The sequence below is a fragment of the Heterodontus francisci genome, chromosome 30 (assembly GCF_036365525.1).
Source record: "Heterodontus francisci isolate sHetFra1 chromosome 30, sHetFra1.hap1, whole genome shotgun sequence".
Lineage (NCBI taxonomy): Eukaryota > Metazoa > Chordata > Chondrichthyes > Heterodontiformes > Heterodontidae > Heterodontus > Heterodontus francisci.
In genome coordinates this window covers 31874605-31886204 of record NC_090400.1, presented here as the reverse complement: position 1 = coordinate 31886204, position 11600 = coordinate 31874605, and the positions used below count along the sequence as shown (strand labels likewise).

General features: G+C 51.6%; 1 pseudogene; it reads left to right on the top strand.

Annotated features, from left to right (window-relative positions):
* The first annotated feature begins 2831 nt into the window (after positions 1-2831).
* On the top strand, positions 2832-2937 carry LOC137346906 (U2 spliceosomal RNA; annotated as a pseudogene).
* Positions 2938-11600: the final 8663 nt, after the last annotated feature.

Below are 11600 nucleotides of genomic sequence, written 5' to 3'. Positions count from 1 at the left end.
GGTTTTTATATGGCTACTCCAGTCCAGTTCAGTTTCTGGTCAATGGTAACCCCCAGGATGTTGTTGTCGTGCATCCCCTTTAGAATTGTACCCTTTAATTTATAGTGCTTCCCTTAGTTCTTTCTACCAAAATGAATCACGTCACACCTCTCCGCATTAAAATTCATCTGCCGCTTGTCTGGCCGTTCCATCAGCCTGTCTATGTCTTCACGTTTATTGCTATCCTCCTCACCATTTATAATATTTCCAAGTTTTGTGACATCTGCAAATTTTGAAATTGTGCCCAGGTCATTAATATATATCAAGAAAAGCAGAGGTCCTAACAGTGTCTGAAAACAATCACACACAACTGCTCTCTGTTTCCTGTCACTCAGCCAATTTTATATCCATGCTGCTACTGTCCCTTTTATACCATAGGCTCTAACCCTGCTGACAAGCCTGTTATGTGGCACTTTAGCAAATGCCTTTTGGAAGTCCATATACACCACATCAACCGCATTACCCTCATCAACCCACATTGTTACCTCAAAAAACTCAAGCAAGTTAGTTAAACACAGTTTTCCCTTAACAAATTTATGCTGGCTTTCCTTATTTACACATTTGTCCAAGTGATTGTTAATTTTATCTAGAATTATAGAGGGGGCCGGTAAAGTGCTGCGGGAAGAGACCCACCTCAATCCGTGGCATCGACAAGGGCCTACCGCATATTACCAGCGGCGGCGGGACCTTGGTGTGGCCACCCCCTGGCCGCACGGTGGCAGGACCACAATTAGCATATGGTAATGATTACTTACCTTTGCTGATTATGCAGCTCTGTGTTTATGAAGGGGCAATGGCACACTAGGCGCCCTGTGTGTGGGGAGGGTGCCAGAAAGGGCAGGAACATTAAGGTTCTATGGATGGTGGGGGCAATTGATTCAGCTGGTAGGATCTTGATGTGGCCATGCTGTGCCACTCTGTGTTGGCCAAGATGGGCAATGCCATGGCACGCCACATTGTTGATCCAGGAAAGCAGCTGATCTACCATCAACACCAATCCCCGCCCTGTTAGGAACCTTCGAATGCATGCAGGGCCCAACTTTATTTATCACATGGGAATAGGTATGGCTCATCCTACATTGTGTGATCCTCTGCACGTGAGGATCCGTATGTGCCAGAGGCAATACCAACAGGCAGGTGCGATCCACGTAGAGGCCCCCGGTCATGAGCAGCAGCCTCCAAGGGGAGCTCACCATTACATTTGCCGTGCATCTACAGGCCCCACATGACATGCCATCAGATGTCAGAGCACCAGTGTCAGAGGAGATTGCGCATATAGAGAGGGTGGTGACACGTCTGTGCCCTGCTTAAGGATGACCTGCAGCCCATGGGCTCCGGTGGACATCCCATGCCTTTGTTCCTCATAGTGGCAGTGGTTCTCAAGCATGAAGCCTTTTAGGGGCCCAAAAGAGACCTTTGTGGGGTCACACAGTCAGCAGTGCACCGCTGCATCAGGGAGGTCACCAATGCCCTGCACCGGAGGGCCAGTGAGTATGTCCACCTCAGGACGGGCTCGCACAGCCAGGCCCGGGGGCCATTGGTTCTGGCACCAATGCCGGAGAACCATAGGTTGTAATGTTCATAGACTGCACTCATGTGGCCATTGGGCCTACTGCCAGGCTACCACCTGCAGATATCACATTAAAGAAGCCCTCTCAGTCTAGGTTAAGCTGGTATGTGAACACCATAGATGTTTGCAGTGAATGTGTGACTGCTTCTCCGGCAGCTGCCATGACACCTGGGTCTTGCTCCAGTCCCAGCTGCCACCGCTGTTCACTGAACTAGCTCAGATGGAGGGGTGGCTCCTTGGAGATAAGGGCTATCCTTTGCGGACATGGCTTCCGACACCAGTGAGAGATTCCACCACTGCTGCAGAGGAGCGATACAACGCCAGCCACTGAGCTACATGAGCCACCACTGAGCAGGGGATCAGCATGCTGAATGAGCACCTCCAATGCCAGTATGGATAGGGTGATGCCCTGTACTACGGGCCAAAAAGGCCAGCTCCTTTCTTTGCTGCTCTGTACAACTACGCACCCAATAGGGGCCAGGCCTGGAATGATGATGAGAGCCATCAACAGGATTCCTCCTCGGACTATGAGTACGCTGAGGACCTACAATATGAAAGACACATGGGAGGGAAGATGGTACCCAGGCTCTGCACGCAAGGCTAGCAGTGAGGTAGGGATGTACGGAAGTGGCTTATCAGACAAAGGCTGTCTGTTCCATAGGAACTGACATGAGCTCAGCAAGCCACACATCACCCTCACTCACCTGCTATGCACCAGTTCACATCTGCAGCATCCCTGTGTAAACCATTAGAGGCAGCAGCCGACTGAGCCAATGTCCATGTCACTGCATCCGTAGAGGTGCTCATGGGTAATGGTGGCATGGCAATGATATTATTGATATGTTGGCTCTCCTGAAGGGCCAACTGTGCAAAAGGATGTGACATGGCGCCACATGCTGGCACACATCATTCACACAGAGAAAAGGACACACATGTCGGTGAGGAACATTTAGTGAAAGATGTATTTACATTGCTGAGACACCCATGCGTTCCCATTTGTGTCAGTGTGTTCTCTGTAAACCTCTGTAATACCTTTTATGGTGTATTTAAGACAATTGTGAAACGGAAGGGTTGGGAAGAAACTCATGACAGTATTGAAGGAAACTGATCTCACTTGCAATGTTTGTATTTTTTGGTGCTGTTTGGAAACTGTTTGGCAATGTAATTTTTACAGATGTTTATGAATAAAGTATATTTTGGAAATAAAAAAAAAAATTTAAGTCTTGAATCTCGGCCTTTTGGCTAAGATCAAGTGTAGTATCTGTTCTTATCAGTGCTTATTTGATTAAGAGACCATGATCATTGCCTTTTGATCCTGGGGAAGCTATGAGTAAAATGGCTATAACCAATTTTCGAGCTTCGGGCCAGGGAGTGCGCAACACCGTTCGGGTGGTCGTGAAGGACAAGGAAGGAGATGCACCGGTCGATCGCACATTCTTCATCAAGAAAATTCTCTTCGATTGCTGCGGATTTCAAGCGACGGACGTCTTCTGCCTGCAGGATTTCCCCAGCAGTGGATACTTTGACGTGACATTCCGGAATGTGGCGGGATGCATCAAGTTCCTGAAGGCGTTCAAGGAGAAAGGGTGCCACAGACGATCCTCACAGCGGAGCCGCTCTTCACGCCTCTTCCACAACGGGACCGGGTGGTGACGATTCACCTCTACAACCCCCATGTTCCGGTGGTGGATGTACTCACCTTTCTCGCCAGGTACGTCGAGGTGGCCGGCAGCAGCATTGATGTCAAGGACCCCTTTGGGATCTGGACCAGCAAGCGGCAGGTCAAGGTGACCTTGAAGGTAGATCCCAGTGGAGCCATCATCCACCCTCCCTCCAGCTTCGCTATCGGGGGAAGTCGAGGCTTCTTGGTCTACGCTGGGCAGCCCAGAGTTTGCCGCACCTGTGGCAAATCTGGTCACATGGCAGCCAACTGCAGCACGGTTGTCTGCAAGAACTGCAAGGAGGAAGGCCATCAGACCAAGGACTGTAAGCAGACTAAGTGTTGCAACTTGTGCGGTGCGGCAGGCCATCTCTACAAGACCTACCCCAAACGTTGCCTCAGCTATGCTCAGGCGGCAAGGTCCAAGGAAAGGCCGGGAGAAGGTTCGACGAAGGCGTCCGCTGTTCGAAAGGAGACCAGCAACCTTCTCCGCAGTGAGGAACTTCAACCTAAGAAGGAAGGGGAGGCGGCTGAAACCAACGACCCAGCACCTACCCAGCGCCCGGAAACCCCTCCTTCACAGACAGAATCAATGGAGGAGGAGGCAGCAGTTGGACAAACAGGTCAGTGGCAAGTGGTCCAGAGGAAAACCACAAAGAAAAAACATCCCAAAGCCACCACCCAAACCAGTGGCAAGAGGAGGCTCTCTTCTGAATCAGACTGCAACAACTCCTCTTCACTGGACGGGGAAATGCTGGAACGACAGCCCCTTCAAAAGAGGCGGCAGAACTCCGAGATGGATGATAAAGCATCCCAGGTCCCGGGCACTGGAAGCTGTGATGGGCCCGGCGTGCCCCAACCCCAATGCCCCACACGTAACGACGTGGCCAACACATCTCAGCTCCGGGACACCGGGAGCAAAGACACGTCTGGCGCACCTGAGCTCCGGGAGACCGGGAGCTGTGATGTTTTCGAGGAGGAACAGATGGAAGCAGCTGAGGACAACCCAATCCTCTCTGCCTACAAGACCCCCCCGATGTCACCCGAGCGGCACAAACCCTGCAGGAAAAATCAGGAGGGGTTTCTGAGCCCAACCAACGGGAAACTGCTTGCGCACACGATGGGTATGCAGGAACATCCCAAAGGACTGGGACTAGCGAGGACAAATGGTATGGGAAGCAACAACTAATTTTTAGTAAAAAATGGGTGTAAGAATTGCTTCCATTAATGTGCGTAGCATTAAATCTACTACGCGATGTGTTTCAACCTTGGATTACCTTGCCAAGGTCAAAGCTGACCTACTGTTTCTGCAGGAGTGTGGAATACCACACCTCAGCACCTACAGGCAGTGGTCGCGATGGTGGTCCCACGGGCCATCGATCTGGTCGGGGGGAAATGACTGCCGTTCCTCCGGCCTGGGTATTCTGCTGCGGGGAGGTAACTTCACCATCTCCGAAGTTAAGGAGGTGGTGGGCGGCCGCCTCCTCGTAGCAGACGTGATGTACAACAACGCTCCGCTCCGGTTGATCAACGTGTACGCCCTGGTACAACGCAGCGAGCGGCTGACCATCTTCCAGCAGCTCCCACTGCTGCTGGCGACGTCCAGGCCGGTCATCCGAGGCGGTGACTTCAACTGCATCATCGATGCGGCTGGACGATCCGGCAGTGACGACAGCAAACTGGACGCTACGTCCAGATTCCTGATAGAAACAGTTAAAGATGCTAAACTGCACGACGTCTTCAGCAAACCTGCAGACGGAGCGCAGCGCAGATACACATGGTCAAGATCGGACAGGTCTGCCCGTTCCAGGATTGACTTCCTGTTTGTGTCGCGTGCTGTCACGGTCGGATCCACCGACGTCAAGCCGGTGTTCTTCTCCGACCACTGCCTCTGACTGGCCAACTGTCACTTACAGGACGACCAGCGGGTTGGCAGAGGGACGTGGAAGCTCAATGCGACACTGCTGACCCCAGAGAACGTTGAGGAACTCAAAAGGGATTACAAAGGTTGGAGGACCGTGAAACCCCTCTTTGAGTCTCCAGTTCACTGGTGGGAAGCGATTAAGGAGAACATCAAGAGGTTCTTCATCCACAAAGGTGTTCAGAAGGCGAGAGAGAGACAGAGGGAAGTGTCCCGACTCCAGAAAATTATGCAAAATCTACTCCGGTTGCAGTCAATGGGGGTCGAGGTCAAGGAGGACCTCCAAGAGGCGAAGAGCCAGCAGGCCTCGCTCTTTGCCAAGGAGGCCTCCAAGATCATCTTCCGGTCCAGAGTCCGCTCCATCGAGCAGGATGAGACGTGCTCGCGTTACTTCTTCCAAAAGGTACACAGAGAGAGCTCTGTTATCAGCAGCCTGAAGGAAGAAGATGGCTCGGTAACGTCTTCGCAGTCCGACATACTAAGGATCAGCAAATCCTTTTATACTGGGCTGTATGACGTGAAGCCCACAGACAGCAGAGCCTCCCAGTCCTTCCTGTCATCTATCACAGAGGTCTTAGATGACAGCAGGAGGGAGAGACTGGACAAGCCGCTAATTCTGGACGAGCTGACAAAGGCCGTCGAGTCTTTCGAGACGAGTAAAACTCCCGGGAGCGACGGCTTACCGGTCGAGTTGTACTCGGCCCTGTGGGACTGGGTCGGCCCGGACCTGCTGGAAGTATACGAGAGTATGCTCCTGGCCGGCAGCATGTCAGAATCCATGAGAAAAGGCATCATCACCCTCATTTACAAGCGGAAGGGGGAGAGGGCAGAAATCAGAAATTGGCGGCCCATCTCACTGCTTAATGTTGATTACAAGATTCTGTCCAAAGTCATAGCCAGTCGAGTCAAGTCTGCTCTGGAGTTGGTGATTCACCCCGATCAGACCTGTACTGTACCCGGCAGGAAGATCTCTGATAGTCTCGCGCTACTCAGGGATACGATCGCCTACGTACGGGACAGGAGGGTGGACACCTGCCTCATCAACCTGGACCAGGAGAAGGCTTTTGACAGGATATCGCACACCTACATGATGGACGTGCTTTCCAAAATGGGGTTTGGGGAGGGAATCTGCAATTGGATCCAACTGCTCTACACAAACATCAGTAGCGCAGTCTCAATCAACGGGTGGGAATCTGAAAGTTTCCCGATCAAATCTGGAGTCAGACAGGTCTGCCCTCTGTCCCCGGTCTTGTTTGTTTGCTGTATTGAACCCTTTGCTGAGTCTATTAGGAAGGATGCGAGCATAAGAGGGGTGACAATCCCAGGCAGCGGAGGCACTCAGGTCAAAACCTCCCTGTACATGGATGACGTCGCCGTTTTCTGCTCGGATCCGCTGTCCGTGCGCAGACTGATGAGCATCTGCGACCAGTTCGAACTGGCCTCGGGAGCCAAAGTTAACCACGGCAAGAGCGAGGCCATGTTCTTTGGCAACTGGGCTGACCGATCCTTTGTCCCCTTCACCGTCAGGTCAGATTACCTGAAGGTGCTGGGGATATGGTTCGGAAGGGCCGGGGCGTGCACCAAAACATGGGAGGAGCGAGTAGCCAAGGTACAACAAAAGTTGGGCATGTGGGGGCAGCGATCTCTCTCCATTGTGGGTAAGAACCTGGTCATCAGGTGCGAGGCGCTCACGTTGTTGCTCTACGTGGCGCAGGTCTGGCCCATACCCCACTCCTGCGCCGTGGCAGTCACCCGAGCCATTTTCCGCTTCGTCTGGGGATCTAAAATGGACCGGGTCCGGAGGGACACGATGTTCAAATCTCTGGACAAGGGCGGGAAAAATGTACCCAACGCGGCCCTCATCCTGATGACCACCTTCGTGCGCGGCTGCATCAAGCTGTGTGTAGATCCCCAGTACGCAAACTCCAAGTGTCACTACGTGCTGAGGTTCTATCTGTCCCCGGTGTTGCGAAGGATGGGCCTGGTCACATTGCCGCGGAACGCTCCGTGCAGTTGGGCGGTGCCGTACCACCTATCCTTCGTGGAGCAGTTTCTGCGGGAAAACACCTTTGACCACCGGTCCATCAGGCAGTGGTCTGCACGGAATGTCCTCAAGGCCCTACGGGAAAAGGAAACGGTGGATCATGTCGGATGGTTCCCCGAGCAGACCGTCAAAGTCATTTGGCGGAATGCCTCATCACCAGAACTTTCAAACAAGCACCAAGACGTAGCTTGGCTGGTGGTGAGAAGGGCCCTCCCTGTCAGATCCTTCATGCACACCCGAAGTCTCGCCCCCTCCGCACAGTGCCCCCGCGTTGGCTGTGGTGGGGAAGAGACGGTCGCCCACCTCCTCCTGGAATGTGCCTTTGCAAAGCAGGTGTGGAAAGAGATGCAGTGGTTTTTGTCAAGGTTCATCCCAAGCAGCTCTGTAACACAGGAGTCTGTGCTCTACGGGCTGTTCCCAGGGACGCACACCGAGACAAACATCAACTGCTGCTGGAGGACTATCAATTCGGTGAAAGACGCCCTTTGGTCTGCCCGAAACTTGCTGGTCTTCCAGCGCAAAGAGTTGTCCACCACCGAATGTTGCAGACTGGCACATTCCAAGGTCCAGGACTACGTGTTGAGGGACGCACTAAAGCTTGGGGCAGCCGCAGCAAAGGCTCAATGGGGAAAGACCACAGTGTAAGGTTCCCCCACCAAGCTGGACTGAGGGGCTGGATCCATGGGAAACCCCTCGAACTGTATCGTTAATATTCTCAATTGCTGTAAATGTAAAACTGTAATTGACATGACAATTGTGAAAAGGAAGGGTTGGGAAGGAACTCATGACAGTATTGAAGGAAACTGATCTCCCTTGCAAGGTTTGTATTTTTTGGTGCTGTTTGGAAACTGTCTGGCAATGTAATTTTTACAGATGTTTATGAATAAAGTATATTTTGGAAATAAAAAAAAAATATTTAAGTCTCATGTCCTGGAATGTGCAAATTTATGATCATTCACCCAGGTGCAGCACGCCGACAAGAAGGAATGTTACACTTGAGTGGAAGAAGAGGATCGCAACTTCACAGGACACTGGGACACAGCCGGGTATGTGGCAGCAAAGGGGAAAGTGCTGGGGTCACTCAGCAGGTCGGGCAGCATCTGTGGGGAGAGAGGCAGAGTTAACTTTTAGGTCTGTGAACTTGGACAAGTTAACTCAGCTTCTCTCTCCACAGATGCTGCCTGAGTTGCTGGATTTCTGCAGCACTTTCTGCTTTGCTGCCAGATTGACAGCAGCCCCACTCTACAGCAGTCAGGTAAGTATTTCTTTGACAGCTGTCAGGAAGCAGGTGCTGGGGCACATAAAATAGGGCCCCAGCACTTGCTGCACAACTGTCAAAATTCTTGCTGCGCTGAACGGCCGCTAAATGCAGACACCCCACCGAGTTCAAAGGGCACCGCTGCGGACGGCGGCACCCCAGTAAAATTCAGCCCATAATTTCTAAAATCTTTCCCACCACTGAGGTTAAACTGACTGGCCTGCTGCTGCATGTCCATGATTTCCATGTGACAATAGCCAACATTTTAGTGACAGTCAAAACGTTTGTGTGCCTCAGTATCAGATGCATGCGCATGTGTAAAAGAGCTAAAAAGTTGTCTGGATGTTTTGCAAGTGGCCTCAGTCAAGCTCCACAGGTTGAGAGTAAGATTTTTGTTCCCATTTCTACTGTGCCTATTGACTTTGTATGGACAAATGTTAGGTAGGTTTGGCAGATTCCTTCTGCTGGAAAATGTCTTCCCCTTCCCATTGCCATCTGGTTAATCACTCCTTCTGCCAACCCCTCCCCTGCAATGTGCTAGTAATTGGGAGAGGAAGGTGCCCATTTGCACATCGAAGCTGGAGGAGGATGGTGCACGAATTTGTGGTGGAACCTAGTTTTCTCATGCTTCTACCGCCGACAACATATCATTATTAATTTAGGCTATGGGGAGTGGTGGGCTAATTGGGGAATCTTGCCAACTCTACATCAAGGAGGCATGACTGAGGACTCCACTTGTTATGCACCCTGTGCTGCTCACACTAATTATGTTAGTGTCCCTGTCCCCACCATTTACGACAAGGTTAGTGACCATCAGTATGAGTGGACATAGGGCTGAATTTTACCGACCCCCCGATGTCGGGGGTCGTGACAGGGGGGGCCCAGAAAATGTCTTCGGAAGAGGCCCGCCACGGGCCTTGACGCCGGGAAGGCTCCGCAGCATATTACCGGCGAGGCCTTGTAGCCGCTGCTCAGCGACGGCAGACACATTTACATATGATAATCAAAGTAAATTCATGGATTACCTGGTGCCGCCAGCCATCCCGCTCCGATACTGCGGTTGGTGGCCAGCACTCTCGCGCCATCCGACCTCCGACCAGTGATGGATGGTGGAACACTGGTAGGGTGGCGGGGAGGAGGTAAGTATATCAGTGCGGGAGGGGAGAGTGGGGTGAAACTTAACTGATTGGTCTCGAGGGTGATTGGAAGGGCTAAAGTTCAAAGTTTCTGACCTTTGTGGGAGGGAAAGGTCAGGTGCACAAGATGAGTATTTTGCAGTGGCGGGGGGAAGAGGACAAGGGATGAAATGTAAGTTTATTGGGGAGGTGGGAGAGGGGCTGGGAGCATTAATTTAACAATTTGTAATAAGGTTTAAAGCAAAGAGCCTTTAAAACTTTAAATGAAATGTAAGGGCTTGAAGGCTTTAAAAATGGCGCCGGCGCCTGCGCAGTGGCACCGGATGCTATTGCTGGGGACGGAGCGCCAGCCCCCTCCATGTCATTGGGGGTGGGGCAGTTCACCCCGGCCATGTAAATGAACTGCCGCTTCTAATATCGTGGCGGCACCGCGGAGCAAATCCCGTGCGTGCGCCCCGCCATCTTTGAAACTGTTAAAATTCAGCCCATAATTTCCATTCCAATACTCTTTCCTGACGGCATGCGTATCCTGGAATTCAGGGCCCTAGAAATCTTCTCCTACAGATCTTCTGCAGAACTTTACTACCGTGAGGTAATTTTTATTTAAGTAATGAAATTGTTGCCATGACAGTGGTGCTTTCCAAAAACTAAAACTACATGGTAGCAGAATTTACCTATAATTCTGTCTCAGAGACTGAATAGGTCAAAATAAGTACATATGGAATATCAGACCTTCTTCTTTCTTTGGGCCTCCTTATCTCGAGAGACAATGGATACGCGCCTGGAGGTGGTCAGTGGTTTGTGAAGCAGCGCCTGGAGTGGCTATAAAGGCCAATTCTGGAGTAACAGGCTCTTCCACAGGTGCTGCAGAGAAATTTGTTTGTTGGGGCTGTTGCACAGTTGGCTCTCCCCTTGCGCCTCTGTCTTTTTTCCTGCCAACTACTAAGTCTCTTCGACTCGCCACAATTTAGCCCTGTCTTTATGGCTGCCCGCCAGCTCTGGCGAATGCTGGCAACTGACTCCCACGACTTGTGATCAATGTCACACGATTTCATGTCGCGTTTGCAGACGTCTTTATAACGGAGACATGGACGGCCGGTGGGTCTGATACCAGTGGCGAGCTCGCTGTACAATGTGTCTTTGGGGATCCTGCCATCTTCCATGCGGCTCACATGGCCAAGCCATCTCAAGCGCCGCTGACTCAGTAGGGTGTATAAGCTGGGGATGTTGGCCGCTTCAAGGACTTCTGTGTTGGAGATATAGTCCTGCCACCTGATGCCAAGTATTCTCCGAAGGCAGCGAAGATGGAATGAATTGAGACGTCGCTCTTGGCTGGCATACGTTGTCCAGGCCTCGCTGCCGTAGAGCAAGGTACTGAGGACACAGGCCTGATACACTCGGACTTTTGTGTTCCGTGTCAGTGCGCCATTTTCCCACACTCTCTTGGCCAGTCTGAACATAGCAGTGGAAGCCTTACCCATGCGCTTGTTGATTTCTGCATCTAGAGACAGGTTACTGGTGATAGTTGAGCCTAGGTAGGTGAACTCTTGAACCACTTCCAGAGCGTGGTCGCCAATATTGATGGATGGAGCATTTCTGACATCCTGCCCCATGATGTTCGTTTTCTTGAGGCTGATGGTTAGGCCAAATTCATTGCAGGCAGACGCAAACCTGTCGATGAGACTCTGCAGGCATTCTTCAGTGTGAGATGTTAAAGCAGCATCGTCAGCAAAGAGGAGTTCTCTGATGAGGACTTTCCGTACTTTGGACTTCGCTCTTAGACGGGCAAGGTTGAACAACCTGCCCCCTGATCTTGTGTGGAGGAAAATTCCTTCTTCAGAGGATTTGAACGCATGTGAAAGCAGCAGGGAGAAGAAAATCCCAAAAAGTGTGGGTGCGAGAACACAGCCCTGTTTCACACCACTCAGGATAGGAAAGGGCTCTGATGAGGAGCCACCATGTTGAATTGTGC